Source organism: Mixophyes fleayi, chromosome 1, assembly GCF_038048845.1.
Source record: "Mixophyes fleayi isolate aMixFle1 chromosome 1, aMixFle1.hap1, whole genome shotgun sequence".
Classification (NCBI taxonomy): Eukaryota; Metazoa; Chordata; class Amphibia; order Anura; family Limnodynastidae; genus Mixophyes; species Mixophyes fleayi.
Window position 1 is genome coordinate 88,389,878 of NC_134402.1, and position 6,120 is coordinate 88,395,997.

Sequence of the window (6,120 nt, forward strand, 5' to 3'; positions counted from 1 at the left end):
TATACAGAGTAGAGTGTTCTGGGAGTGGCAGGAATGTAATTTTCAATTCTATTTTCGAGTGTACAACAAAACAATTTTCAAAAGCATGTAAATGGGAAAAAGATATGTGTGGCTTGTTTGAGAGCAATGTACACAGTCGCAATCTGTACAACAACTCTATGAAATTTTCAAAAAAAACCAACAACAAATCTATTTATTACAATTTAAACAATGAAAATTGGTATAATTATATTATATCCTAACCATTCATCTGAACTAAATCTACGCTTTAATGGATGGTATAGCTGAAACTACAATTAGGTTATTTAACTCTAATGGAAATACCAAAATGTTGTCCTGAACTGTAAGTTTCTGCAAATGTCTAATAATCAATATGATTTGAAGCTGTTACATTCTTGATCTGGTAATTTAAAATTAGGCTTCACCCAAGATAATGATGCAAATAATGGACAAAGTATCAAGAAGAATTACAGAACACTGGTGTAAATTTAGAAGTACTATGTAGGACATTTCTCAGACTTGAATGGCCATCACAGCTCTTCTTTCAATTTATTAAAGAGTCTTAACTCAATTTGCACTGGTCACTGCAGGTATGGGGACTGCGAGCTGGCCCCATTTAACAAGCTTTGCTTTTCACCGTCAGCCTAAACAAATTAGCTTTACCTTTTTAATGGACCTCATGGGTATTCATCACTGCTAGAGAAGCTTCATTGGCAGCACCTTTCATTAATTCAACAATTATATTTACCATTATGAATACAGTCATGGGCAAAAGTTTGGAGAATGACACAAATATTATTTTTCACAAAGTCTACTTCCTCAGTTTTTATGATGGCAATTTGCATATACTCCAGAATGTCATGAAGAGTGATCAGATGAATTGCAATTAATTTCAAAGTCCCTCTTTGCCATGACAAAGAACTTTATCCCAAAAACAACATTTCCACTGCATTTCAGCCCTACCACAAAAGGACCAGCTGACAACAGGTCAATGATTCTCTCGTTAACACAGGTGAGAGTGTTGATGAGGACAAGGCTGGAGATCACTATGTCATGCTGATTGAGTTAGAATAGCAGACTGGAATCTTTAAAAGAAGGATGGTGCGTGAAATCATTGTTCTTCCTCTGTTAACCATGGTATTCTGCAAGGAAACATGTGCAGTCATCATTGCTTTGCACAAAAAGGGCTTCGCAGGCAAGGATATTACTGCTAGTAAGATTGCACCTAAAGCAACCATTTATCGGATCATCAAGAACTTTAAGGAGAGAGGTTCAATAGTTGTGAAGAAGGCTTCAGGGCGCCCAAGAACGTCCAGCAAGCGCTAGGACCGTCTCCTAAAGTTGATTCAGCTGTGGGATCAGGGCACCACTAGTGCAGAACTTGCTCAGGAATGGCAGCAGGCAGGTGTGAGTGCATTTGTGTGCACAGTGAGGCAAAGACTTTTGGAGGAGGGCCTGGTGTCAAGTAGGCCAGCAAAGAAGCCAATTATCTCCAGGACAAACATCAGGGACAGACTGATATTCTGCAAAAGGTACAGGGATTGGACTGCCGAGGACTGGGGTAAAGTCATTTTCTCTAATGAATCCCCTTTCAGATTGTTTGGGCCATCTGGAAAAACGCTTGTCTAGAGTCGGAAAGGTGAGCGCTACCATCAGTCCTGTGCTATGCCAACAGTAAAGCATCCTGAGACCATTCATGTGTGCGGTTGCTTCTCAGCCAAGATAATGGGCTCAATCACAATTTTGCCTAAGAACATAGCCATGAATAAAGAATGGTACCAAATCATCCTTCAAGAGCAACTTCTCCCAACCATCCAAGAACAGTCTGGTGACGAACAATGCCTTGTCCAGCATGATGGAGCACCTTGACATAAGGCAAAAGTGATAACTAAATATATATAACTAAATATCTCAGGAATCAAAACATCAAAATTTGGGGTCCATGGCCAGGAAACTCTCCAGACCTTAATCCCATTGAGAACTTGTAGTCAACCCTCAAGAAGCAGGTGGACAAACAAAAACCCACAAATTCTGACAAACTCCAAGCATTGATTAGGCAAGAATGGGCGGCCATCAGTCAGTATGTGGCCCAGAAGTTGATTGACAGCATGCCAGGGCGAATTGCAGAGGTGTTTAAAAAGAAGGGTCAAGACTGCAAATATTGATTCTTTGGATACACTTGATGTAATTATCAATAAAAGCCTTTGACACTTATGAAATGCCTGTAATTTTACTTCAGTATACCCTAGCAACATCTGACAAAAAGATCTAAAAACACTGAAGCAGCAAACTTTGTGAAAACCAATACTTGTGTCATTCTCAAAACTTTTGGCCATGACTGTACTATTGAATTCATCACCAATCAACATCTAGGATCTGAATTATCCTGTTTGTTTAAGTAAGATTCCAATCCATGATGTTGATTCCCTTCTAACGTCACAATAGTTATTACAGAGATGCATTCATTACAAGAAAACACCTCGCACATATAAGGATTGGAGTATCCGCATCCTCAACCAACAGGACCCAACATTTCTATCCACATCAGATGAATTAATCAACTTCCTAACAGTGATACGGAATTACATCAAGAAATACCACGGTTAGTTTGGTCATCTAAGAACTCATGAACATTTCAACATCATAAAAAGGTGCTGTTTATTCCACTCATCTTCTTAATTGGAGAACTTTTTGACTATTCGAGTGGATACAACTTGGAAAACCACGTCTCCTTTATTATCAAGATATATCTGGACTGTGTAGTTTATACCGTTTGCCTTTATCCAATTAATTTTCTCGATTCAGTACATTTATGTTTTGAACATTTCATATATACAAATTTTCTGGCTTAATTTATTAAGATTTATTTTGTATTGCATAACATCTAATCCAATATAACCTGCTTTTTCTCAAAACCATTTCCCATTGGTTCATGGTTATATTAAAGGGTTTTTATCTGGCTCACATAACATCCTAGTTCAAATCCATTTGGCATTGTTTGACAACACATACCCTTCTTGAGAGTAACATAATAGAAGTGATTAGTAACCATAACGATTACATTTTGTATCTGTATATGAGCACAGGTTTCTATATTATGTTTGTTTATATCCTCTTCCTTTATTTGTCCAAATGGAAATGACAAGTAACCCAAAAAAGACGGGCCTAACATGGCCCTTCATCACACAGTTCCCCCTTCATTACACGGCTGTCCCCTTCATCACAATGTCACCACTTCATCACACTGCCACTCTGCATCACACTGTGCCCCCTTCATCACAATGTCCCCATCCATCACATCATTCTTTACTTACTTTCTGTCTTTTCTTCACGCAGCGGCTCTTCTCTGTGTGGCTCCTCACTGACAGTGTCGGGACGTGATGATGATGTCACAACCGTCAATCAGGGAGGAGGGAGGGGGGCAGTGCACCTCCTTCCTCTCGATCTAAAGGTGTGCGGCAGCCGGCAGCTGTGGAAGTTAAGCTCAGCGGCCACCACACAGTAATACATTGAATAAGTGCCTGACTTCAGTGGCGCCCCTCAAGAGCTCTGCGCCCTAGGCAGCTGCCTAATGGCAGCGCTGGGCCTGTGTGTGGGTTAATCATGGGAGCTCCATGAGGAGGAGGCGCACAAGTACTAGATTTCATGTTGTTAGACATTATTTAAACTTAATTGTTTGGGTGGAGTATGTGCATTTACAGGGTCGATCACTGCTTTTACAACCTGCAAAATCACTTGAATTCTCCAGCAGGAAAGCATGTATGTAGACCTATTTCGAGCAGTGTAATAAAAAGTTTCATACACAGACAATAATATGACAATGTAATAAAGACAGTCCCAACAAGTAGCATTTTAGGATAGCAACTAAAAAGATTAGATAAATAAAGGGGGTTGTCATAAATTGGTTATACACAGCTTACTGATGTGACATTTGTACTGTTGTCCCTATGCATTTTTGAAGCATCTGTAAACCTAAGAAACTAGATTGATTCTTATTTTTTAATTTTACAAGATTGCAGAAGACCGTGAAATGAACGTGAATGTTGAAATGTTCTTGGCAAGTAGGTACACTTGTGTACATGAAAAAGCATTGCTGGTCAGCATGTTATGTGATTCGTAAATTATCCATAAGGCAGTTTATGTGAATTTTTAGATGACCCACACACAGGGCCACGGGGGAACATGTCAGGGGGCCATCATGTTGGGAGGCCTGTGAAGGGGCTCCGGGGATATTATTTTAGTGTAATCTTTTGGGGCCAAGAAGAAATTAAACTCTATGCCAGTATTCAAACATTCAGCTCCCATGGCCCCGTGCGTCACAACCCTGTTGTTATGGTACTAGTCATGTGATATGCTGGCTGTGGCTGTTGTCAATGTGCTATGGAGCAGTGTTATTTCTCAAGTGAGAACCTCATTTCATCACCCCACCACCAATATACAGTTTTGCTACTTAATGTAGTTCCTATAAATGTCGTTTATACAGTACAGTAAAAGTTATAGCACCATCAGCGATGATCAAGCCAATATATTTCAAGGGTTGCATACGCAGCCCTCAAGCCCGTAAAGGCACCGCACATTACAATTAATTTTAAGAATAAAAACAACAGCCCTAAAACATCGTCACCCCACATTATTCATCCCAAAAAGCCCTCTGACCTGCCACTTGTTCCAAAATGCCCCTACATGTATTCTGCCACTCAGTCCTCCCCACATGCCTCTTATGTCACTCTGAGCTTGCACATGCCACTCAGGATTCCCTGCATGCCCTTCACACCTCCCCACATGCCCTCTTCTTATTGGATGACTTGCATGACCACCGTGCAGTGTGCAGAAGAGGTCACATGACATGGAAGCCAGCTGTTCACCACCAATTCAGTGCTTCTCTCTGCTTGTACCAACCTGTTCAGAGACCACCACAGTAACAGGTGTAGGGGTTTACTATAAAAGATTTCTTTCTGCCCACAATAAAGAATTTAAAAGTGTAATCTTTTAAAGTGACTGGGAGGGAAATACTTGGTCACTCTCACGAAATGTCCAAGAGACTTTCTGGGTAGGTCTCCTGGGAGAGCAAGCAATTCTCTCGCATCCTGCCCAATTCATTAAAAGTAGAAAATAATTGACTGTCCGCTCTAGTTGCTTAAAGGGAAAATAAATACATTTATTTAATAAAACATTAGTTTAAGATTGAAATAGGCAGCGCAGCCAACATCTTAGCTTGGAGTTTCATTACTGAACCCTCTGACCATAGTCAGCAAGAGAGAAGTGTTATATCATTTAAACAATGGAAACAGTTCACATAATTATTATTCAAAGTAACTAATTTTAACAAAGACACAGACTGTCTGAAAGAAAGGTAATTTATTCAATATAGAAATCTTGCTTTTATCCTCTTTAATAAGGGCAGATATAGTGTCATAGTAAAGTACAATGAACTGATGATTAAAGATAAAATCATATTGATTTATTAAAAATTATACTTTAACACTTCCTACTGAAGTAGGCTGGATGGGAGACTCCACAACGCAATTTATCAAGAATTTTGGCACTGCCCTCCACAACAAAATGACACAATCAAGGCATTGCATTGTGGAAGCGGGGTCTAATGTCACGATTTGTGCTGCCCCGTCACCCTCCGGTCTTGCATTTCACTGCCGGAATCTTCCAGAGGGGAGGAAAAAAAGTTAAACTGCAGAGTCCAGCCACAGGATCAGGTGGATCGCTAGAATTGGGTAATTTTCTGCATTTATGTTTGATTATTGGAGAACCATCGTTTAAAGGACACTTAGAGATGTTTCATCATTTCATGCAGCTAGGAAGAACTAGTCTGCTAGTCTATTGACCTTACTGTGATTGGCTCCTTTCACTTACTTAACAATGATTGGTCTGATTCTACAGGTGGTGTTTTTACCAGATGAATCTTATCTGAAACTGGTCTGCACTGTCATATGTCCATGGTGTACAGAGCTCACGTGCCAATGTGTCAAAGGATTCCTGTGCCATCGCCTTGACTTGTGGGACCCCTGCGACCGGAAGTTCCTAAATCACTTTACCCATGCCAGCCCCTCCCCACTAGATAACAATAAATGTATTTATTCCTGTGGGCACCACACCGTGCTGCCT